At 47.6% G+C, this 26521-nt stretch overlaps 2 long non-coding RNA genes across 3 annotated transcripts; both read right to left on the reverse strand.

Annotated features, from left to right (window-relative positions):
• Positions 1-6: 6 nt before the first annotated feature.
• On the reverse strand, positions 7-5982 carry LOC143497373 (uncharacterized). Of its 2 annotated transcripts, XR_013125866.1 has the most exons (4): positions 2170-5982; positions 1678-1861; positions 1385-1576; positions 7-927 (listed from the first exon to the last, which is right to left on the reverse strand). It is a non-coding gene; the product is annotated as an uncharacterized LOC143497373 (long non-coding RNA). The 2 variants fall into 2 exon arrangements; XR_013125865.1 differs by having other exon boundaries at positions 1678-5982.
• A 5906-nt stretch (positions 5983-11888) lies between these two features.
• Positions 11889-17836, reverse strand: LOC143497372 (uncharacterized). Its single transcript, XR_013125864.1, has 2 exons — positions 14822-17836; positions 11889-14426 (listed from the first exon to the last, which is right to left on the reverse strand). It is a non-coding gene; the product is annotated as an uncharacterized LOC143497372 (long non-coding RNA).
• Between the last annotated feature and the right edge of the window lie 8685 nt (positions 17837-26521).

The following is a 26521-nucleotide window of genomic DNA, read 5'->3' on the forward strand; positions in this document are numbered from 1 at the left end:
CTCAGCCCTCTACCCCCTGGTGGAGGGGACGGGCCTTTCTGTTCTAATTCATTTCTTGCTAGACAGGGATCTGAGTGAAGACACAAACTGAATGCAGATGGTTATGTACTTTTTGAGTAGTCTGTATAATACCGAGCGTAACATGGGTGTGTAGTAGCAAGCAGGACAGGGAGCTTCAACACAGACGGTGTCCTCAGGAAGGAAGGTGTCCTCAGGAAGGAAGGTGTCCTCATGTCTTTACTGTAGATGGCCGTGCTGTTTGGAGGAAGGTGTCTTCAGGGCTTCGTGTGAAGTGAGACCGAACTGACTAACACGATCAAATGCTTAAAACTCGGCAGCATAGCAACAGGAGAAGCACTCAGAGTCTATTGGCTCATGGAGTCATTGATCAGATTTATTTGAGATCTCATTGCATGTTATCCCCGAGCTCAGTTCCAAACTTCTGTTTCATGACGCGATTTATTGAATTGCTCTGGGTGAATTTCAAAATAAAGAAATGAAATTTATACACCTTTAGTGCTCTGTTGGTGAGAAAAATTAGGTTAGTCACACTGACACGAGCATGCACACACACACAAACAAACACACACAAACACACACACACACACACACACACACTTATGAAGGATGTGTTTGGATCGTGGTTTTTTTTTAATGTAGATGGAACAGAATGCCCAGGTGTCTTTTGTTGACTTGTGTGTGTGTGTGTGTGTGTGTGTGTGTGTGTGTGTGTGTGTGTGTGTGTGTGTGTGTGTGTGTTTTTGAGTGTGTGTAACAGACCTGTCTCTAACATTCCCTCACATGGCCAAACACTCAACCCAGCTTGTGTCTTCGAGGAGAGCCAGGTCTCTGGTGGTGAAACACACATCCACCACACACATGCAGCTGTCTCCTCCATCCAGGACCTGCTCACATCTGCAGGAGCAGCTGAAAGAGACAGACAGAGGAACAGACAAACAGGAACAGACAGATAGAGGAACAGACAGACACAAACAGACAGAGAGACAGATTTTGTTGCTTTCGTGCTTGTTAAGCGAACTCTGACACATCGCTGAGCACTAACTGATTAAAAGGAAATCAAGAACTCTGAACTGTTGACAAGAAGAAACAATAACAAGTAAAGAGAAGAAGAGGAGAAGACACTGAGACCAAAAGGAGAAGAAGAAAAGACAGACAGGCTGATGGAGAAAAAGAAAGAGAGAGAGAGGGGGGGAGGGAGGAAGGGAGAGTTTTCAGGGCAGTATGTAATAGTCATGAGGGTCTGATGGAGAGGGAGAAGATTCTTCATGCCCTTTGGCTGTTCCTCTCAGGCTGCCCAAGCCCCCCCCCCCCCCCCCACCCCAGTTCTTTTCATCCCTCTTTCTCTCTCCAAACCCATTTATACCGCTCTGCTGTTTCTCCTTCTGCATCCTTCTTTCCTTCTGAGTACAGGTACTCCTTCACCTCTCTCTCTCTCTCTCTCCTTTCCATCACTCTTTCCTTTAGCTGTTTACACCTTGTCTCCTCTTCTCCACTGAATATTCCAGACGTTTCCACCAGTGAGCAGGAGAAGGGTGGACAGGGAGGTCCAGAACTTCTATGAACCAAAGAAAAAGCTGTAGCAACAACATACGAAAAACACAAAGACACAACCTGCCGAAGAACAGATTATCTGAGATTATCCACAGTCCGACTCACCTGGGATTAAACCGTTCCACTGTTCTATTCTCTGATCCTCAATGATCCACTTCTTTCTCACAATTCCCAGTTGTTGTAGTTGCATGTTGTTGTCAGTTGCATGTGGAGCATGAGTAGATGCTGAACCAAAGCAAGGGGCGGTCCCAGGTCCCAGGCCCCGCCCCCTTCCTGTCTGAGTGGCAGGCTGGTGAAAGAAGGTTGGGCTCATTGCAAACAATATTGAAACAAATCCTCTGCTAGATGGATCGACTCTAAACTGCTCTCAATATTTATCACTCCACTCTCCTGGAGTGATGATAAGGGAAGAAACAGTAAGATGGAGAAAAAAAAGCTGAAAGAAAAAGAAGAGAGTGTGTGTGTGTGTGTGTGAGAGAGAGAGAGAGAGAGAGAGAGAGAGAGGAGAGAGAGAGAGAGAGTGTGTGAGAGAGAGAGCCATATGTTTTGTGCTTCTCTGAGTATGGTATGGCAGGTCAGATGGAGCAGGTGAGTTACCTGATGAGTTGCTACAGGGATGTGAGTGTAAGGAGTTCTGTCAGGGGACACACACACACACACACACACACACACACACACACTTTACTATCTGTATGGAGTACTTCTATTCCCATTAATGCAGCTAATAAAGTGCTCTAACCTTATAAATGTGCTTTATAATCCCCCCCAAACCTCACTGGAACATTCATGTTTTTCTGAATTCAAACGTGGGCCTGGAATGGCTGCTGGGTGTCTGCAAAGCGAACGCAGCACCACCTGCAGTCCTGGAGGAGCAGCTACAGGCACTACAGGTCCCTCTCAGACAGCGGGAAAAAGTAGCCAAAAGGATAAAGAGGAATTCAAATCAATAAAGTTATTACTCAGAAATTCTCATCTTTCTCCTCTCCTGTTCTCTGTCTTACACACACAACATGCCCTTGACCTGCTCTGAGCTGGCCAAGGATGGACACAGTCATGCCTCTCCCTCATTCCACCTCTCTTCACCCCTGTTTGGCCCAGATTATGGGATTAGCCCACTCATCTGCTAATCTGAAGGTATTTCCTTTCTCTCCTTTCTACTGTCTCTCAGCTGTCCTTGAACACATTTCTCCATCTCACCAAAATAGGACTGACATTTATTCGTCTAATCACCAGGAACCATGGAATGGAATCAAACATTACATTTCACATAATCACTCTCTCCCTCTGTTTCTTTCTCTGTCTCACAGGACCTCAGGATCCTCGCTGAGGATGCACACGCACTGTTTCTGGAGAACCACTCCTGCAAACTTAGACAAAGACTTAAGCATTCGAGTGTGCACACCTCTTTACCTTCGTGTGCTTGTGAGAGTGTTCACAAGAACACCTCTCCACCTACGTGTGCTTGTGAGAGTGTGCACGAGAACACCTCTCCACCTACGTGTGCTTGTGAGAGTGTGCACGAGAACACCTCTCCACCTACGTGTGCTTGTGAGAGTGTTCACGAGAACACCTCTCCACCTACGTGTGCTTGTGAGAGTGTTCACGAGAACACCTTTGTGTGGACACCATAACAGTCAAACATGAACATGAAAGGCAGGGGTCAGAGATCAGTGGTCAGTGAAATCAAGGAGGCAGACTTTAGCGTGTGTTGCTGCACACAAGCCTTCTGGGAGCATGCTGGTTATGGGTAGTGAGAGGTGTGGAGGATTGTGGGAAGGCCTTCTCAAAGCTGTTGTGGAATAAAGAAGATCCACACTTCAAATGGGCACCGAAACCATCTGCCAACTTGACAAGGAAACCTGGAGATGACCAGAGTGTTCTGACTTATGGATGAGGGTTCTCGCTCAAACACGCACGCACACGCACGCACATGCACACACACGCACGCACACACACGCACACACACACACACACACACACACACACACACGCACACACATGCTCAATCACAAGATGTGCTTAAATCACAGCTGAATATTTTATTGGCAACTTTTTCCTTCAGTCTTTTAAAGAGGGAAAGAAACACTACAGACATGATAGCAAGATAAAGAAAGAGCGTTACAGTGTGATGCAAGACTGGTCTGTAAGAGAAGAGCAGAGAGAAAGAGAGAGAAAGAGAGAGAGAGAGATAGAACCAGGCATATTCAAGGTCAGAAATGGGGGCGAGGAGCAGGTTAGTATTCACATTCGGTCTCAGATCGTATCTCACATGCACACACTGACGTACAGACGTACACACACACACACACACACACACACACACACACACACACACACACACATAAACAGAGAGAGAGAAAGAGAGAGAGAGAGAGAGAGAGACAGCTTGTGAAGCTCCTTTTTCATCTCAGAATCTAAGACATCGGCGGGAAAAGCTCTCAGTCGTTGTACAGCAAAGAGAAGTAGCCAGTGAGAGGACAACAGAGGCACTCTCCCTCACATCAGTGAAGAAACCCTCTGTCAAGCATGCAGCATTACATCTGTGCATGTGTGTGTGTGTGTGTGAGTGAGTGTGTGTGCGTGTGTGTGAGACGAACACAGGGCAGAGCTGCAGAAGAGTGCTATTTTGATCTGTGATCTTTTGAATGTGTGTATGACTGTGTGTGTATGATTGTGTGTGTATGTGTCTGTGTGTGTGTGTGTATGCATGCGCATAAGAGAGGTTGGCAGGTGTCTGTTCAGATGTATTGAGGGCCATGAAATATTCACCAAAGCAATAATGACTCCCCGGACAGAGAACAGGAGCAAAGGAACAAGGGAGAGAGGGAGAGAGAGAGAGGGAGGAAGAGAAGGAGAGAGAGGAAGAGAAGGAGAGAGGGGCACAGAGAGAGTACCATTGCCCTTCACAGAGAGTGAAGTATGAACAAAGCTGGTGAAGGCAGACAGACTTGTCTTCCTCTAGCTGTCTCTCTCTCATCGCAGAGAAAGAGCCTACAGCTAAATACACACCCAGACTACTAAGGATGTGTATGCTGAACAACAATATCCTCTCCCCCTTGAACACATGCACACACACACACACACACACACACACACACACACACACACACACACACACACACACACACACACACACACACACACACACGCTCCATAATACAATGATTCTCTTCTTTGTCGTTGAGTGGAGCTTCAAGGTCCAGTGCCTCAGTGTGTGTGCTTTATAGTGTGGTCCTTGTGTTTAGCTTTGAGGTCAGGCATGCAGTGCATGCTGGGAGTTGGATTGATCCGGAAACAGCACAGAGGAAAGAAGAGTTACTGTCAGACGACTCTTTTTACTCTGTACACAAATGCACACATGTACACACACACACACACACATACACACACCACCTGGGCCTAAAAGAGAGTCCATGGTCTTCACAACACCACCACATGACGCTCAGTCCAGCAGAACTTCAGAGGTATCATTCTTCCCGATAATACACACAGACACACACACACGCACCCATTCACACACACGCACCCATTCACACACACACACCCATTCACACACACACACCCATTCACACACACGCACCCATTCACACACACACACCCTTGCAATGTCCTCAGTTTGAATAAACCACTTCCCCACTTCCAAGGTTAACTTTCACCTTTTACCCCTGACCTCACTTTTCCTCCAGGTGTACATGAGGAATGACAGAATCCCAACTGATTCACACACGCACACACGCACACACACACACACACACAGACCTGCAAAGATGGCTGCACATCTCCGCTCTCCTGGAGAAACGCTGTCATCTGAGGAGATGAAAACACGCTCGCTGTGGGGGGTGTGGTGTCACTGTTACAAACCAACAATGACTCGCAATGACCTCATTTAACCTCATATGAGGCAAAGAAGCTGATGTGAAGGATTGTAGAGCGACGGTTTTAACCCTTTCCTGACTGGCCTGACCACAGCGAAACAGGGGCGTCATGGAACAGGAAGGATTATTTAACATGATACGCTGGTCCCCACAACGTGCCAAACTGCAACTTGTGCTGCAAACAACTTTCCCACTCGCTGGACTTGCATCCGGATACATATTTATCAGATGTATCTACAGTAGGTTAATGGCAACATTAATTCACCACTATTGAGATGAAGGCAAGGCTGACGTATTGAGCAGCCTCAATGAGTAAGTGCACTGGCCAGCCTAAAGCACACGAGCACCGCATGCATGATTCATAATTGATCGAGATGACGAACGGTGGGCACCCGCATGCTTTTGGCTAGTGCTGTCTGACAAATGAGCAGACACAACCTTTAAAGCTGACCTACACAGTCGTTGGAGGAGAGAGAGAGAGAGAGAGAGAGAGAGAGAGAGAGAGAGAGAGAGAGAGAGAGAGAGAGAGAGAGAGAGAGAGAGAGAGAGAGGTGGGGTTGGGGGGTAGGAAAAAAAATCTATGAAACCAGAATGGCTGCCGTTGCGCTGACAAGAGGTATTTAAAATCAACCAGACCAGTAGGCAATTATCATGATTGGTGTGTGTGTGTGTTTGTGTGTGTGTGTGTGTGCGCCTCTGTCTCGATTAGCATGTATGCATATAGTGTGCATGCCAGTGCTCGTGAGCAAGTCTTCATTAGTATGTTGGCTTTTATAGACAGGCAGGCTAGTCGATTCTGGGCACTTCATTTATGAGCTAAGAGAGACAGATGGAGAAGTATTGACTAAACAGCCTTTAAAACAGGAATCAATGCGCTGGGTGGAGCCTCGTACTTATTAACTTACTGATAGAGGCATATGAAGGCACTCATCTCACAAGTTATTCTCTTTCTCTCTCTCTCTCTCTCTCTCTCTCTCTCTCTCTCTCTATGATATATGTGTTTTTTTTTAAAAGAAAAGGGGCGGGGCATGTGGGGTTGTTGGGGCAGACCCCCAGGCCACTACTGTCAGTTCGTTCAGGAGTGAAAGCGTTAGCCGATCGACTGTATTGATGAGCAGCGGGCTTGTGTTGCCACGGGTAACTCAACAGCAACATGCAGAGAGGGGTGTGTGGGGTGACCCGCTCACACCCCACATCAGCAGGAGGTCGGACAGCACAGACCACACCCAGACACATGTCTCTCCTCCCTCTCTGTCTTCCACAACCCCATCATCCTCACTGCACTCACAAGGTTCACACCGCTGTACTTCTCTGAATGGACCGTCAATTCTCTGGGTTCACACATTTGCACCGAGACGTTTACATACACTGTTCAGCCCCTAAATCTCTGTGCAACATAAAGGCATGTATGGGAAGCACAGAGATTTAAAATGCTTGTCCTGGAGGAGCGCACACACACACACACACACACACACACACACACACACACACACAGGCCAGTGATATTAAGCAGACCTTTCATCCACTTTCAATGAGATGGAGATGGCTTTATTCCAGCCAGGCAGACTGAAGGTGTGGGCAGGTGGAGGCTGAAGGAGGTGTGTCCAGGCAGGCCGAGTCTACATGTGTCCAGAGAGCGTTTAGAGATCTTCTCCCTTGAAGGCCTCGCCAGATCCTCTCCTGTTATAGTCATCAAACCCAAATCTGCCTTTCGTTTCTCTATCTTGACATAAAGCTGAAGAGTGAAGACCCACAGCATCCTGACATAACAGGTTTCCTTTGGAAGAGCAGAAAGTGTGAAAGAAGAACAGGAACCAGAGGGTGGAGAACAGGTGGAGAACGGGTGGAGAACGGGTGGAGAACGGGTGGAGAATGGGTGGAGAACGGGTGGAGAACGGGTGGAGAACAGGCTCATCTATGTTTCCTGATGGGACATTCTAAACGGTGAATGTTAAAGCTAGCAGAAATCACAGCGAGACAGAACAGGAGATGGAGAGAAGAAAGAGAGGAGAGAAGGGGAGAGGAGGAGGAGAGAAGGAGGAGGTAGTGTGAGTGGCCTGGGCGGCCGGGGAAGGAGGTCGTCTCCTTTCTCCGAGGACTTCCTTAAATCAAGCTGCCCTCCCGAACCCTGCTCCCTCCTCTCCTCTCAGAGCAAACAACCTCCTCTACTCTCGTTATTAACTAAATATGAGCACTCTGACCGGGGGACAAAAATTCAATATTTTCCCCACCAAATATTTAAACCAAGCAAATAAACAGACAAATAAATAGATCGTCCAGGCCACCGGGGGAGCAGCAGGGGGCGGGGTGTAATTTGACGGACGAGTTATTTGGAAGGCTGGAGCCCACAGCTATTCACGGCCTCATTACAGCACCTGTCAATCAAGGAGCAGAGAGGGGAGCCCAGTGGGGTGTGTGTGTGTGTGTGTGTGTGTGTGGGGGGGTGCTGTGGAGAGGAAGAAGTCCTCAGACGTAGATACCCTTCAAGGTTGGAGTAGATAAGGTGAATACCTCTCACAGTGATTACATCTCTCTATCGCTCTCACTCTCTCTCTCACTCTGTCTCATTCAGCAGGCTGCCTATCAAGACATCTTAATGCTCCTCTAATAGACGTCTTTCTTCCAGCCTGTGTCCAGAAAAGGCATTAGACATGATAAGGACATATATGGGATAGGGGGGAAGCACAGAGACTTGAAATGCTTGTCCTGGAGAAGGAGCACACACACACACACACACACACACACACACACAGGCCAGTGATATTAAGCAGACCTTTCATCCACTTTCAATGAGATGGAGATGGCTTTATTCCAGCCAGGCAGACTGAAGTTGTGGGCAGGTGGAGGCTGAAGGAGGTGTAGTTGTGATCCACCACTCCACCATAGGCTGCAAACACTGGCTCCATAAATGTTTACTCTTACAAAGAGCCTTGGTAGCATCGGCCTTGTTTGTGCTGGGGGAGGGGTTTATGTGTCTGTATATGTGCATGTGCGCGCATGTGTGTGGGTGTGTGTGTTTGTGTGTGTGTGTGTGTGGTGGCCTGGCTGGTGGTCACTTTTAGGGTCTATGGTGTGATTGAGGTTTTTCTGGGTCCACCGGGTGCCAGTACTCAGGGAGAGGACAGGAACTGGGTCAGGCCACTACTCCATCCCGTCCGAGAGGATGGGAGTGTGACTGCATGTGCCCCTCACAGGGGACACAGACACAGACACGTGACCACCGCCAGTGGAAGGACTTCAGAAAACATCCACAGACACAAACACTCACTCACACACAAACACTCACTCACACACACACACACACACACACACACACACACACACACACACACACACACACACACACACACACACACACACACACACACACACACACACACACACACACAGCTGAGAGCCAAAAACATCAAGGAGTGACTCACAGGAGGTTCTTCAAGGGACTTTCACAAGAGCAAACACACACACACACACTGGTCTTAGTATCCCACACACTCCACATCACCATCTGAGCCCATGTCGAGGAAAATGTGTTTTTTTTACACATCCTCTATCACTCTCTTATATATTCATACACACACACACACACACACACACTCTCTCTCACACACACACATATGAGATCACAGGATCACAGATTCCAAGGACAACACTAAGTAATCCCAGAGACAAAGTTATTCTCTAGGGTCACTTCAAACCCCCATGTTCAATGAATCCGCCCTTCTCTGTCTTTCTTCATACTGAAATGCTGTTAGTCTACAGTAAAAACTAGAGGTCATTAATGTGGATACTTAGGTAAGAATGAATACTGAGCAAGACAGAAATGATCTAAACTACTGATCCCTGAATAAGATAACGATTGTTTCTGCTAGCAGGACGTATATGGGATAGAGGGGAACTCAAACTATCAATAATAATCTATCAAGATCAACCCCCCATGCTGGTCCTCACCGCACATGCTCTGGCATAGTAGAGGCAGCCATGACACCTGGGTAGCCATCTAACCCCGCAGAACACTGAAGGGTGTTGCTATGGCAGCACTGAATGGACATGTTAACCAGGATACTCATGGATCTGACAGACCCACTCACTAGCAGTTAACGGAGTGAATGTGTTTATCATCAGGGAACACACACACACTCTGGGGACCTGCTGTCACACAGAGCAACCAACTCATCAGTATGTATATAGACCTGGAGACAGGACAGGTAGGAGAAGAAACACACACACACACACACACACACACACACCTGTTACCTGAGTTTTGGGCTAAGACTAGTGTAAAAGCTTCAGTGTGCTCTACAGTCCCTGAATTACATTATTTACAGATGGGAAAACAACAAGCTAACCAATAATTACTGCATATTTAATTAACCATACATATACTATATTTCTGGTGTTAGATGGAAACACAAGTGTTCTATTTTTAGGAAATCACATAAAGGAAACACTGTGGACAGAACACTCAGTTCCAGGGTCAATGGTCAGATTTGTTGTGCTCCAGACTTAGCTCAGGTTTCTATACATAATATCCATGCTTTCCTTATTGTAGCAAATCAGATTTGTAGCTGACCAGGATGCTTCTCATAGAACTAAATGCACTTTAGAAAGGTGTAGGCTTGGGAGAGATGTACGTTTCATTTACCAGGAATGTGTCTGAAAACTGTGGTGGTCTCTATATACGGTTCACACAGTAAGATGAAACACGCACCCACTCACCAACATAAAACCCTGACAGGTGAAGTGAATAACAGGGGTAGGATTTACTAGGCATCAAGAGAACAGTCAGTTCTTGATGTTTAAGTGCCCATGCTGACCTCTGACCCCAGCCAAAAGCACCTACAATGGTCACATGAACATCAGGACTGAACTGTGGAGCAGTGGAAGAAGGTGACCTGGTGTGATGAATCATGTTTTCTCTTATATCATGTGCAAGGCCAGGTGTGTGTGTGTATCACTAACCTGAAGAAGAGATGGCCCCAGGATGCACTGGGAGAAGAAGGCAACCAGTGTGATGCTTAACTGGGAAATGCTCAGTACTGGCATTCATGTGTGTCACTTTTATATGTACCACCTACTTAAACACTGTTAGAATGAATAGAAATACTTTTCCCTAAGGGCAGTGGCTTCGTTCAGCAGGGTAATGTGCCCCGCAACACTGCAAAAAGTGTTCAGGAATTATGTGAGGAACATGACAAAGAGCTCAAGATGTTGACTTGGCCTCCAAACTCCACACATCTCCGTCCAATGGAGCATCTGTGATGTGCTGGAAAAATAAGTCCGGTTCACTGAGGCCCCACCTCACAACTTACAGGACTTAAAGGATGTGCTGTTAACGTACTGGTGCCAGATACCACAGGACACCTTCAGAGGTCAGAGATATTTGGGGGCTCTAAGGGGACCTACACAAGGCAGGTGGTTTGGTACCAACAAATTGGTACTACTAAACATTGGTACTGGGATCATCTTTTCCCTCCTGGGGAATTTACAGAGGTAGTAGTGGGTAGTGTGGGGACCCATAAACAGGTGCTTGTGGCTTTCAGAGTGGTCAGCCCTCTGGTCAGAGCTTACCTGGAGATAAATGATAATTAGCCAGAATACATTTGAGAGCACCTGCATATCACAGGAATGGAGAGAAACTTCAGAAAACGCTTGAGTCATCAAAGCAGCAGGCAAGGGCTTGGTCACCATCTGTCTAATCAGCATTTTCACATTTGTAAAACATTTTACTATTACAACACATGACTGGCATTACTGGATTTGAATCTTTGCACAGGTGTTGTGCCATAAATTTAAAACGTCACACTACAATAATGCAAATGTTCAAAAGAAAAGGTTAATGGTGATTTGCATGAACTAAATATTATACATTTCTCAAATATTCAGCAACAAATATACATAGTGAAAAGTTATTTAATTTAAAAATCACCATAACTACAAATGCCTATGAGTCTTTAAAATGTGTGTGTTTGAGTGTGTAGCTGGCCCTCCAGGTGACCAAATATATTTGGTTAAAATGGATTCAAAGGTGTCCAGGAGGCTATTAAAAGTTGATCATTTAAATTGACATACACTAAACACCCAGCCTGCATATGATTCACTTAACTGTTTAAGTGCTGTGACATATCACATGACCATAGCATATTTCATATGTAAACACACAACAAACGTTTGTTCCATACAGACATAACTCATTGCTGTCTCCTCACTGACCCCTGTTACCGTCTGACCCCTGCTGCTCACTGACCCTGCCACCTCCGTACATCATCACCACACTGGCAAACAACCACTTCTGCTGAAGAAGATTTTCTAGCTGTGTGCCACAGTATCAAAGGAGCTTAGTGAAGTTGTTCCAGCAAACGGGAGTTTTTGGAAGTGGAGTTGTATGTTTGGACCACTGTGCATACTGTTCTGACACTCATTAAAGACTTCAACAGGCAGGGAGAAAACAGGATATGTTTTATTTTCTAGTATAGCTAGTGCTTTACACACACAACGCTTTCAGAAATGCAGCAGGCTTTGAGCGCAAAAAGAAAAAAAAACTGGAACAATGCAGAGAGAGAGAGAAAATAAACACTGTTTAAAAATACAAACCAAAACAGCATGTACGTAGCAACCATCAGTATCTCTAAAACCTGAAAGGTATAAAACACACCGCATGTGCTAACACAGGTCTTCTACTGTAACACTGACGACAGAAACACCATCCACGTATGAAGGGAGCCCGACTCCAACAGTCATTCTTTAGAGTTCTGGTGCTTTACACATACGCTTTACTCGTCTTTACACACACGCTTCACTCGTCTTTACACACACGCTTCACTCGTCTTTACACACGCTTCACTCATCTTTACACAAGCTTCACTCATCTTTACACACGCTTCACTCATTTTTACACATACGCTTCACTCGTCTTTACACACACGCTTCACTCATCTTTACACACGCTTCACTCGTCTTTACACACACGCTTCACTCGTCTTTACACACACGCTTCACTCATCTTTACACACGCTTCACTCATCTTTACACACATGCTTCACTCATCTTTACACACACGCTTCACTCTTCTTTACACACACGCTTCACTCATCTTTACACACGCTTCACTCATCTTTACACACGCTTCACTCTTCTTTACACACGCTTCACTCATCTTTACACACACGCTTCACTCTTCTTTACACACACGCTTCACTCATCTTTACACACTCGCTTCACTCTTCTTTACACACACGCTTCACTCATCTTTACACACACACTTCACTCTTCTTTACACACACGCTTCACTCGTCTTTACACACTCGCTTCACTCGTCTTTACACACATGCTTCAGTCGTCTGCCGGCAGCTCAGAACTCCTCTCTTCCTTCATTTGTTTAACTGTGGTTCTTGTGTATCTCCTTCTTCAACATGGCAGCTGTTTGGAGATGATCGCACGTTCCTTCTCCAGCAGGGTAGAGATAGTGGAGCCTACAGAATAATGAGGCCTTAAACACCAACTAAGCGGGCAGAGCTACGCGGAGCAGCGAGGGAAGGGTTCAGTCCGGGTTCTGGTCCTATTAACATTACTCAACCTGGGAGAACACACATTCATGGCCGTGTGTTTGCAAGGGCACAAGCACACACAGAGGTAAGGCAAACACACACACACACCCATACACATACACACAAGCGCAAAATCACTCACACACAAACACACACACGCATATTTAAGCTACGTTCACATGATTTGCAATGCAACATCTCATGACAGTCTGAATACTGCAAGACATTTGGCTTTTTCAAACATCTCAAGGGGAAAATCAAATATTTTTAAATAGAGCCTTTATACTTATTAAAGTTTGCATTAAATGTTTGATTTCAAAATAACCAACCAGGACATTTCATGTGGGCATAGCATCACAGCAAAGACTCAAACATCCTCTTCACCCACTTACACATGAAACTCCACACAACGCCAATCATTTGGCCAAACACACCCAAACAAATAACTAATCTTCCAGTTCTCAAATGTGCATTCATGCATGCACAGATACAACTGCTCACACATGCACACACACATGCATACACACACGCGCGCGCGCGCACACAAAACCACATACAAGTGCAAACTTTCACACACAAGAGCAAACACACAATAATGACAGAATACTGACGCGCACGACTATAGACTACAGCACACACATGACACCTAATGACATCATAAGTCATTGTGGCCCATGACCTCATATCCTGGTTGCTAGGATCCTATCTTACTCTTTCTCTCAGAAGCTCAGCAGACAACTAGCAGGGGTGAGGTGAGGGGGGGGGGGGGGGGGTAGCAGTTTTAAGCGCAGTGTGTACTGTGTATATGTGCTGAACGTTAGACAAGGCTTGTTAACATAGGTTACACGGAATGGCAAAACATTCACAGCTAGATGACTACGTGGTGGATGCTATGGCTGAAATGTTGACTATGCATTTCCATTAAAGCACTACAGAGATGGGGGAGATGGGTGGTGAGGTGAGAGGTCACATCTAGGCTTCACCATTGTTGCACATTTGTCCATCCAACCGGTCATCCGTCCGGTGGTGGAGTCTGGTGGTTTGTGTATGTGTTGTCTGGGGATGTGTGTGTGTGTGTGTGTGTGTGTGTGTGTGTGTGTGTGTGTGTGTGTGTGTGTGTGTGTGTGTGTATGTGTGTGTGTGTGTGTGTGTGTGTGTGTGTGTGTGTGTGTGTGTGTGTGAGTGTGTGTGTGTGTGTGTGTGTGTGTGTGTGTGTATGTGTGTGTGTGTGTGTGTGTGTGTGTGTGTGTGTGTGTGTGTGTGTGTGTGTGTGTGTGTGTGTGTGTGTGTGTGTGTGTGTGTGTGAGTGTGTTCTGTGTTTGGTAACCAGAAAACCAGGTCTGAGTTGTTAGCTGCAACTGTTCCTTCATGCTACGTCAGACTCTTTGTCTCCACCTCTCCTCCATGTCCTGGTCTTGGACGGAGTCTTTACATCCTGCAGAGGGACACAGCAGAGCGGGACGTGTTTGATCTACGCGTCTCCCACTGTCTCCCCGTCCTGCTCGCTCACACTTGGCCAGAGGGGGCAACGTTAAAGCAGGTTTATGGTTGGAATTCCTAGAGTGTGTCGGTGTCTACTGATAAAAGCAACGCAGTATTATATGCATGTGAAAATATCTCACGTAGCTCAAATGTCTGAGCGGCATTATGTAACATTTCTGTTTGATCACTTTTGCGTGAGCGTGTGCATGTATATATGTGTGAGTGTGTGTGTGTGTGTGTGAGATTCCAAGCAACAGTAACATAACAGAGTTACTCCAAATATGTATAAGCTTGTTAACCCACTTTCACACATTGATGCAACCTGTAGGTTCCTGTAGCCAACTTTACCTCCAAAGAAGGGACTCCACACGGCTGATGATGTCAGAAAGGTCAAAGGGCAGGGGCATGTCAGAGTCGTCACTGCTCCAGTATGGTCTGTCGATGGGCGCCTCCTCTGGTGGCAAAGTCTGTGCCAGACTTGACTGGCATCTGCAGGGGCACAACAGCACAGGCAAGGCACAGAGTGAAGTCTACAGCATAACCACAGTGAACTACAGATATACACAGCATAACCACAGTGAACTACAGACACAGCATAACCACAGTGAATTACAGACACAGCATAACCACAGTGAACTACAGATATACACAGCATAACCACAGTGAACTACAGACACATACAGCATAACCACAGAGTACCACAGATACACATAGCATAATCACAGTGAACTACAGACACACAGCACAATCACAGTGTACTACAGACACACAGCACAATCACAGTGAACTACAGACACACAGCACAATCACAGTGAACTACAGACACATACAGCATAACCAGTGTACTACAGACACACAGCACAATCACAGTGAACTACAGACACATATAGCATAATCACAGTGAACTACAGACATATACAGCTCAGTTACAGACAATCCGAGAGTTACAGACAACTTCAGACCATGTAGCACACAATCAGAAAGAACTACAGACATACAGACACATACATCTGTATAAGGCACAAACACAAGATTAGGAAAAGATTAAGAGTGTGTGTTTACCACAATTTAGGTAATAGACAAGTATTCTGATGTTCTGTGTGCCTCTGTGTGTCAACAGTTTATTTTGATCTTCACACACATGTGAAGAGTCTGAGGGCGGTCCCACGCACAAGTCCTGTTCTCTTAACGACACCGACTTCAAAACCTCAGGCAACACAGTTAAGGGCGTGTGTGTGTGTTTGTTTGTGCTGGAGAACGACACCGCTGCCTCTGAGCGATGGCCCAGGAATGTGAGCGCGGTGTCGTGCGGGGCACACCTGTGCTGGTCCTGACCCTCACCTGGGGCCCGAGCTCATTACAGCACACTGCCATCTTTACGCCATGTACCGCCTGAAAACACCTCCGTAACTTCACAGAAATGCGGGGAAGAATGCGGCGGTGTGCACATGCTATAAATCAGGGCCTTGTGATAATGAATGTCTATGACCTTTGACCTGGAAGTAAAGGCCAGTTCTCTGGTGGGGCAACTACCTTCCAAATTACATACCATAAAAAGGGTTGATGGCATACTCTATCACACACACGTGCTACTACACACACACACACACACACACACACACACACACACACACACACACACACACACACACTTTCTCTCCGCAGTCTCCCCTCTTGCCTGCTGATCCTGGAGAGCTCCAGATGAAGAGGTTATGGATGGCCCCAGGGGACTAAATGGCTCAGGGGACAGCCCCTCTCACACACTGTTTGCGGTTCCATGTTTTGTAAGGGCCTCTTAATGGTGGAGTGGCTGTCCTCCTAAGTGCTACGTCTGTGCCCACACGGCTCTCAATAGCTACAACATCACACACCCAAGATGACATTAACACGGCATGGCCATATATCTCCCAGACTCTGCATCGGGGTTTGATACCAGCAGCTGTTAACATGGGCTAAGTAGCATTATGCTACACATCACTTCATAAATAATCTGATTAGGTGACCTTGGGTCCGGGGGCTCAGGGTGAGAAGATGCTCAACCACCATTTATTCAAGTGGGAATTACAGGAAGGAGCAGAATGTGTGTGCAAACAGGCACAATATGTGTATAAATACCATCCCAACATGAACACACACAAACCCTCAATGTTATTAAATGATCACCCAAAAACCCATGATTACTCATACAGACATGCTGCCACACACACACACACACACACACACACACACACACACACACACACACACAAACACACACACACAAAAGGTCGTTCTGCGGTAAGTGTGGCACCATGGGGACAGTGGGAAGGGACTGTGCAATACATAATTAATGTGTGAAGGCCCTGGAAATTAAACAGCAATGACCTTGCTGTTGCCGTGGAGGGAGAACACCTGCGATGAGATACGTTTCCGTTAGCAACGTGGCAGGCATCCCACCGACTGCAACGAGCAGGTGTTGTGGTGTTGTGGCGGGACGGTTGATGTTCGTTTACACCCCTTCACACCCATCTTTCACAAACACCATCCCGTTCATACACTCGCCAGTCAGCCCCAGCTCGACGTCGCGGCTATTTCTGCCGCAACAGAAATGCAAATGTATACACGCATGTATCGAAACTCACTCACACACACTTAGACCCTCACCTGCCCACCCACACTCACACATCTCAAAGTAAAGCAGGTAAGGTCAAAGCCAGAGCGCCCAGAACGCGTGTGTGGTGTCCGCACAGATGAACCCCTCTCACATTCAGACTGGGACTCTCCCATCTGGCCCGCACTCACCACAGATTGCCAATACAATCACTCATTTCAATTTGCCCCGAAAGTCTATAGTCCTACTGCCAGAGCCGCTGAAATAGCATGCTAATGTGAAAGGTATCTCCGATTCTATCGCCTGTGGGTCCAGTGGGGCTTGCTTGCTCACTAACAGTCTTTCTGGCACATACACACACACACATACACACACAGCACTTGAACTTCAACTCTCATTCCCTTGCTCCTGTCATTCTCCTTCTTTGTCTCCCTCACACACACACACACACACACACACACACACACACACACACCGCCGTCCAGTCCGGTCTGGTGCAGAAACTAACCACTTTAGCTAAAGTGAGTGTTAATTATGGACCGCCAAAGCAGTCAATAGGAGGTTAATGCAGAAGTCAGAGGATAAATTCCTTTAAGCATTGCATCACCCGGCCATCTCCCACTCTTCCTGCGCCTCCTGTGCTGTCTGATCAATACGTTTTACTGTAATGCTCTCGCCATCGATCTGCTCCCTAACCCCCTCCCCACACCCCCTCGCTCTGGGCGTGTGCTGAGAAGGCAGGGGCAACGGAAAGCCAATCACAGCCTGAGCCAAAGAGAAAAGATCCAGATATATGCAAAACGAGTAATCCCACCCCTCGCCCCATCTTCTGTCTCTCACCCTGACCCCGCCCCCCTCCCTGCCCGCAGACGTATCGCAAAACGGACTTATCGACGAGTGTGGATCCATGCGCTTAGCGTGTAATGATGTGCCGGACACTCGCGAGGATGGCCCTGCGTTAAGAGGCGCGGCGCTTTTAACAGCGCGGAAATGCACGTAATAACGACCTCGGTGTTACGCTGCAGGCCAATTACCCTGATGAATGTGGGCTCCAGGCCGGGCAGGAAACGCCTCGCACCCAGACGGGAGACGATGCTTATCGGGTTAGCGCGGTGGGAGGTCATTTATACGCCCGATGCTACAAATGGGCTCGTTTGATTAGAGCATTAAGCAGAGGTTTGCACCACATCCTGGCCAGAAGGGTGCAGCTTCAGGGGTGGGCGGGGCCTTTTCTGCATAAAGGAGATGATGTCTTAGGAGTACAAAAGAGGGGTTAAACGCTGTTGGGCTGTGGAAGTTAGGTGGAAAAGTGGACATCCAGGTAACTCCTCCGCAGGTGTGAAGTTGCTTGCTTTGAGGGCCTTGATTGGGTACATCCATGGAATGTGATCAAACTGGTCATGAGAAAACAGGTCGTGTGGTTTATAAACACTAATCACGGCTCACAAACGCTGTACGCAATCACGCTCACAATATCCCAACAAGACACTTTCTACACAGCCATATGAATGACCTCTGACCTCTGCAATATGACCACACCCTCATAAATGCCGAAGTCATGTCGAGAAACTGAGTGCCAGTCCTGCCATTGTCATGATTGTCATGCTGTTTCAGTAAACACTGAAGTAGGAGGGGCACCGTTCTGGTTTATGTTGGTGTCAAATACACCACAAGATTTTGAAGGTGTCTTCAGTGTCCAGTATCACAATCTTAAGCTCAAATTCACCATGTCACCAACACATTATGACACAACACGAGGTGCAACACGACGATAAAAGCATTCCGGTATTAAGCAATTACCCAGTAATTAGTAATCTTCCAGGTTAGGAAGATTAAACAGATCGAAATTCAGTAATATAGTAATATTATTGAACTCTTATTACTTCCACTTCGCTACACAGGATCACAGTAGAACAGGTCATTCATCAAAACGGCCAAACCCTCAAGGGTAAGTGGACAGGGTTTAAGAAACTGTGAGGAAAAAGGTGCAAAATCTCGACCCATTACTGCTGTATCTGAACGATCTGAAGTAATCAGTGTCACATTATACAGCTGGAACACAAAATGTCCTAACAATGCGATGTGATCCGAGATGAGCGGCTCATTTTGTTGACGTTGTGAATTCAAACTGTAAGAGGGCTTGTTCAAATTATGTTTTATTTCTGATTGTATTCTTTTTTTGTCATTTTTTTGGACCATTCTTCTAATGTTGTGTTGCCTTTGGGAAAACAGCCCAGCAAAACTGATCTGAACGGAATTCAAATGAGCAACAACTGAAATATGACAAAGTTGTGAAAGCAAAACAGCCTCAGGCCTGCAGTGTGTGTGTGTGTGTGTGTGTGTGCGCGCATGTGTGTGTACACGCGTGTGTGTGTGTGTTGTGCATGTATGTGGGTGCGTTTCATTCTGTAAGAGGGCCGCCCCAACCACACCACCCCTTACTGCATTCTATTGTCTAAAGGCCTTTACAAGAGTGCGTGTCTATGTGTGACACATCAAACATATGACACATGTTCTTTTCATTAGAAGAAGCTAATAAAACTACCATCTGATCCGTTGGCTTCCCTAATTAATGGCTGTGGAAAAAAAAAAACGCCTTAATGTACGTGTTGGAGGCTCTGAGCATGTGGGCGGTGGCTTGTGAGACGTTTCCCAACAATGAGATGGGTGGCCTCCTGGTGGGGATCCTCTGGGTCTCCTGCACAGGGAGGTCTGCTCCCATCTGCACACCAACAGCTCTTTTAAACCACATGAAACACGCAGCAGCCAGTGAACAGCCCCTTAAATGGCTCCTGAGTGTGAGGCAGAGACGGTGTCTCCCACATGCTTCTTGGCCAGTAGGACTGCGATAGCAGGTCTGGAGCTTGAGGGGGTGGGGGGTGGGTTTAGGGGGTGCGCAGACAGCCAGCCAGGGACATTTGATGTGGCCGGAGCAGCCGTCTGGATCCTGCCCACAGTGGACAGCCCGCATGATTGGTGGAGTGGGGGGGTGTTCACTAAACCAGGTGGAGGTTTCGTTTTGCTGTTAGCTGGGCAACAAATTACCCAACACTCCACCCACCCGTTTCTGGCTCCTGCCTCAGGCTGGGGAACAACCGTGGCCGGACGTCAACGCTGGCGCTAATTTACGAGCACACGCAAGCCTAGTTCAAACGAACGTGAAAAAGCTTAGGAGAAGCAGGAGGAGGAGGAGGAGGAGGAAGAGGTCACCAGACAGGTCTTTAGAGCAGGCCCTGTTCGCTCAAACAAATGTCAGCGCTAGACGATCTACTGGGGTGCAGCCGCCCAGAGGCCACCCCACCTGGGCTGCACCAGGTGGGACGCTAAACCCACCCACACACCCACCACCACCACCGCCGACCCACTTCCACCGGCTGCAGCTAAAACAAACGTTTGCTTTGGGGTAATACAAGGGCTGTGTTAGAGGGCGAGAGTCAGGTGCCTGACACAAGACCAAAAAAACTCTGTCGCACTAAACTGGACAAAATGATGCCGTCTTTGTGATGTACTCCAGTGCAGCTTCTAACACTGCAGCTTTTCACAATAATGGTGTTTATTTACGCCAGCAGAGAGGAGAAATAGAGGCATGAGAGAGAGAGAGAGAGAGAGAGAGAGAGAGAGAAAGGCCTGAGGGAGAGAGGTTACGAGGTTGTGAGTCCTGCAGTTTGTCACAGGCGGGTGTGTGAGGGCCCATAAATCTTGGCGTGATCAGGAAGGGGCTTTTGGGGAGGCTGGAACGCTAACTCCACTTACACGTGTCAGATGGGGGCAAGACACACAGTTCCACAACAAACGTGCTGTGAGGTGAAACATACCTGTAAAACAATCACACACACACACACGCACACGCACGCACGCGCACGCACACGCACACACACGCACACACACGCACGCACACACACACACAAGCCTTGCGGGCATCAGAGAAGTGTGCAATAGCTGGCTTGATGAATGGCCTAGTCGTGATGGCCGTAGTGACTCCCCGCCCTGCCCCTCACCCCAGCCACATGATGGAGGTCAGCACAGTCTCACACACATCCCACCTGTCTTCAGGTGACAATGGGCCGGGCCAAACAAGCTCGGCTAATTACAGGGGCGGAGAATTGCACCGTTCTGTCCTACACTGGGGTCCTGCGGGCTGGTCCGGGCATCTCACCAGACCACGAGCTCAAGCAGAACCACTATGAACAGTTACAAACCCATAAAGGCTGGACTGCTCTCAATTAGCTCCTTTTTTTATTACAAACATTTTTGCTTTCATTTCTCTGTCATTACAGATCTCTCTCTCCTCTGACAGACAAAAGCAAAACTCGTGTGTCAAGCCAGTCTGGGAAGAGTTCACGCAGGAACTCAAAGTTCTGCAGCTTTTCCCAGCTAGAGAGGTGCTCAAACGTAAAGGGGAAAGTCCGTTCAGAATGACCGCTAACCCCACAGGACGGTGAACACACAGCCCAAATTAAACAAGCAATAAACATAATTGTGGCTCACCTGACAGTGACATGATGATTACTGAGGAGAAACACTGTTCTGAAGTAACAACTTCAAACAAGGAGGAGTGGAAAGGGGGCGGAGTCAAGCCAGAAAAACGCAGATCGATTGCACAACAGAGAGAACAACAGAATGAAAGACACAGACCTACATACACAGAGAGAACTAGATATACATATACTAATCAGTCATTTTAGAAGAAAAGACCTTCTTATCATCTAGCATCCATCATCACACACCACCGCCTGACTCATATTCTTAGTAGTTATGACTCACACCTCAGGGCAGAACACTAATTTTTAAGGAGCTGAACACATTCCTCCTCTGTGGAAACTTGATTAACAAATGTACTTCAAAGCAAGGGCGGGGCCGCAGGGGGGGGTTAACATTTTGGTTGAAGGGTGCAAACAGAGTGAGAATGTGGAGTATGTGAGAAGCCGCACACAGCACCTGCTGAGCACTCTGCCAGCTCAGCTGCCCGTCACTCCGAACATGACACAACACGCCATCATACCTGAGGGGAGGGAGAACCCGTGTAATTGCCAAGGTAATTTGTGTACTTGTGCGTTTTAATTATGTCTGCAATTCATCGTGGATTAGAACTACACCGAAAACAGCAATTCCAGAAACATCTCAAGATGTTTCTCACTGTGTGCTGGTTCAGAAAGCGCTCAAGCGCTCAAAGCGTGCTCAACCGTGCTCAAATGTGCTCAAATGTGTGAAATATGGGAGTGATTAAAACCTTCTTTTGCACTCAGATGAGAAGTTCAGAAAATCTCATCAGGGATTAAAAACGAAGACAAAAGAGAAGGAGGAGAAAGGGATGAAAAAGAAACAAAGTGAGACTGTGTGTGTGTGAGAGAGAGAGAGAGAGTGAGAGAGAAAACTGGGACAAATGAGTGAGTCTCTATTAAAAACAGCCAGTGTGTGTGTGTGTGTGTGTGTGTGTGTGTGTGTGTGTGTGTTTTAAGCTCTGCCAGGTGTTTGATCTCCAGCTTCACCTGACCCTCCTGCTGTGTGGACACGGCTGTTGTTCCAGCCTATTAGGTAAATACTGTAATTAAAGCAGCATGGCATTTTAAAGCCTGTAACAGGCAGCAATTTGTTGAGAGGAGCAGGCAGGCCAGGCAGCCCTGCAGGCACACTGAGCAGGTAGAGCACACAGAGACGCAGAACACGCTGGGGGGCTGGGTGGGTCACCTGCAGGGCCTGTGTGTGTGTGTGTGTGTGTGTGTGTGTGTACATGACAGAGAGAGAGAGAGAGAGAGAGAAGCGAGAGCGAGAGAAGAGAGAGAGAGGAGCGAGAGAGAGAGAGAGAGAGAGAGAGAAGAGAGAGAGAGAGAGAGGTGGTTTCTACTGTTTGTGTAGGTATTTAAGGCCTCTGAAACACAGGCCTGGGTTCTGATCTACCTGTCAGCCTGCAAGGCTGCTGCTGTTTTTTGTCCACTGGTCCCAGGCCTGCTGGAGGGTGGGGAGGGGTGGGGTTAGGTGATGAGGGTGGGGTAGGGGGGGGCAGATCCCAGATCTGTCCAGCACCCTGTACAACTGCTGCTCTACTCCAGAAGGAGCTTTACGCTGAGGATGATAATGGAGTTCTCTTATAATGGGGGACACGTCCCCACCACTTCCTGAACTGGCAGATTGTGTCCCACTACCCTGAACACTGGAGTATACCCAGAACATATTTACAGTGCACCCTGAACACTGGAGTATACCCAGAACATATTTACAGTGCACCCTGAACACTGGAGTATACCCAGAACATATTTACAGTGCACCCTGAACACTGGAGTATACCCAGAACATATTTACAGTGCACCCTGAAACACTGGAGTATACCCAGAACATATTTACAGTGCACCCTGAACACTGGAGTATACCCAGAACATATTTACAGTGCACCCTGAACACTGGAGTATACCCAGAACATATTTACAGTGCACCCTGAACACTGGAGTATACCCAGAACATATTTACAGTGCACCCCTGAACACTGGAGTATACCCAGAACATATTTACTGTGCACCCTGAACACTGGAGTATACCCAGAAAATATTTACAGTGCACCCTGAACACTGGAGTATACCCAGAACATATTTACAGTGCACCCTGAACACTGGAGTATACCCAGAACATATTTACAGTGCACCCTGAACAAGCCTGTTGAACTTTGATGAATTTTTCAGTAATAATTGAGCAATAACACACCTGATTTAGTCAATAAAACGAAATGTAATAGGTTTGTAATGACATAATCAGAAAGTGTTCTTATATTTGAAGTTTCAATGTTCAGGTAAAAACACAGCACTAATGGCAATTTGTTAAAGAAACAAAAACATTTTAAACAAAATAAATAGAAAATCATTGTACTGCAAATATATTTTCAGCCAAAGTACTGATACGTGTTGCACTATAAAAACACAGACAGGCCTGGTATTTGTGTCCATAACACCGAAACGTGAGGAGTCATGATCAAAGGTAAAACATTGTTATGATTTTAAAGCTAGGACATCAAATATAAGACGGGACAGTGATGGTGCGTTTGTGTAGAGCTGTCAGTTTGAACACTCCCAACACTGCAGTCACGTCCACAATACCCAGTCCCAGTCAAGGACAGCTGAGCTCTCCCAACATTCTGTGTCCCCAGCACAAACACAAAGAGATAAGCAAACTTACATTATGTCAGCGTGTTTTGACTGTTGACATTCTCTCAGTGTGTAGACAAAGGGCTGGGTGGATCACAAAGCCAAGTGTTATTTTTTTTAATACACATAGGTGTGATAAAGCCCTTCTCTTCGGAACAAAGAGAAGTAGTTTAATATTGTCAGCCACATGTTTGCACAGTCATTAAAGTGATCCTGAGGCATCTGACTGCTGTTTGTGCATTACCAGCATTGTGCTACTATAGCTTACATACGCCCTTCTGCACACTTGTACAGATACTCTCTCTCTCTTTCTCTCTCTCTCTCTCTCTCTCTCTCACTCTCTCTCCTTGAGGTGCTGAGACTCAGATATTGAGAAAGTCACGAGGCTGAATGGGAGGAAACACAAACACACCGGAGAACACGACAAAGCAGCCTGTTGGAAGCGCAGTCCTCAGGAGGCGTGGTGGGCAAGCTCCTCACATGACCACCGCGTCCCCTCAAACTCCACCCCCCCCCGGGTCACGCAGCGCAGCCACGTGGGCGGAGCGTCCCAACACCACCCTCCTGGCATCAGCGTTTGATGGTGTGAAAGGCCTACGCCCATGGTCAAACAGGGCGGTGCGGTGTCCCGCCCCACATGGAGCAGTTACACCACCATCAAAGCTGTAACAAACACCTCGATACTCCACGTTCACTCTCCCTCCCACCTTACGTGATGAGTGACTCAGAGCTAAAGGCACAACAACACTGACAAATATTACCCACACTTCATTTTTGGACCTCGAAACCAAAACCGCTCTGTTCCCCAACGCTAAACATTAATTGGGCCGACAGCGTACCAAACTCTTTATCCGGGACCAGGCCGTCAACGGCTGCCGACACTGGCACGTAGTGGCACAGGGTGGCCTTGTGGTCAACACCCGCGAACGCTCGCCCCTGGGGAAACGGTAGCGGCCGGGTCCAAAGCCACGGGGACGCGCCGCTCTCTCGCACACCAGGGTGGACGGTGCGAGCGGAAACCGGCTCTTCTGCTCTGTGAGATCCTCCGCTGCTGTGAGGCGCGTTCTGCTTTGGCCTGGCACTGTGCCACTGTAAACAACACCGCGCACAGTTACACCGGAATAACACAAAAACACCGGCTTCCCGTTGTCAGGGGGGGGGGGGGGGGGTTTCCGAGAGATTCTGTCCTTCCGTGTGACGTGTCTCACATGCTCTCGTGGTATCTTCAGTGCTGCGCGTTTGCGGTACCTGTTCAAAGTGGCCAAACCCAAAATTCCAGGTGATACATCAGTGGCGGTGGTTGGCTTGATTAAAGGAAAATGAGGTCCACGCCCCACTAAGCCACACCCACCCACCGCTGCCTGTGGTGCCGTGAGGGAGAGTCCGAAGTGGCACACGGGTCGACCACTCCACGTTGCCTGGGGCAACACCAACTCGGTGACACCAGTTGGGTGACGTCAGCTGAACGACACTGACTTCACAATCCTGCTCATTCAAAATGACACTAAGTCATCCCTTTGATGCAGGAGTCTGTCGAACATATTGACATGTGTACTTTACTGCAGTTGGACTTTACTGCACATCACAAGGCCACATGAAAAACCTTCTGTGTCCTTCTGCATGAGGGTTCCTGCAAGATGCTACCACTCCTACAGCACATGGAACAGGCTTGGGAGAGTGGAGTTCAACCCACAATTCTTCTCCATTAATCACCACAATATAAACATGTTTCATAAGTCAAAAAAAACAAACAAAAAAAAACTATAGATAAAAACAATCAGAACAAAGCTTATTTTTGTCCCATGACCTTAAAGATTGTCAACATTCAGTTTGTAACATAATTTGGGGACATCCTGGGGAACAGACTGACGAACTGTGTTCAGTGGCTGTCCCCATCGGGGACTATCAGGACACTCTGAATCCCTAATGAGAGCACGCATAGCACAGCCTCACGACACCTCACGACTCCTCACAGACACCTCACGACACCTCACGACACCTCACGACTCCTCACGACTCCTCACGACTCCTCACCGACACCTCACGACACCCTCACGACTCCTCACGACTCCTCACGACACCTCACGATCCTCACGACTCCTCACGACTCCTCACGACACCTCACGACACCTCACGACACCCTCCACGACCCCTCACGACCCCTCCATCTGCCACTAAGCTAGCGGATCCCGCGCTCCCCACGTCCTGCTCAGCTGGGCGCTGCTCCCCCTGCGGGTCCCCAGAGCAGCCTGGGCAGGTGCACTTTGGCTGCAGGTGAGGAGCTTTCCCAGGTAGGAGCAGGTGGAGACGCGCTGGCCTGAGCAC

Source organism: Brachyhypopomus gauderio, unplaced genomic scaffold (assembly GCF_052324685.1).
Source record: "Brachyhypopomus gauderio isolate BG-103 unplaced genomic scaffold, BGAUD_0.2 sc108, whole genome shotgun sequence".
Classification (NCBI taxonomy): domain Eukaryota; kingdom Metazoa; phylum Chordata; class Actinopteri; order Gymnotiformes; family Hypopomidae; genus Brachyhypopomus; species Brachyhypopomus gauderio.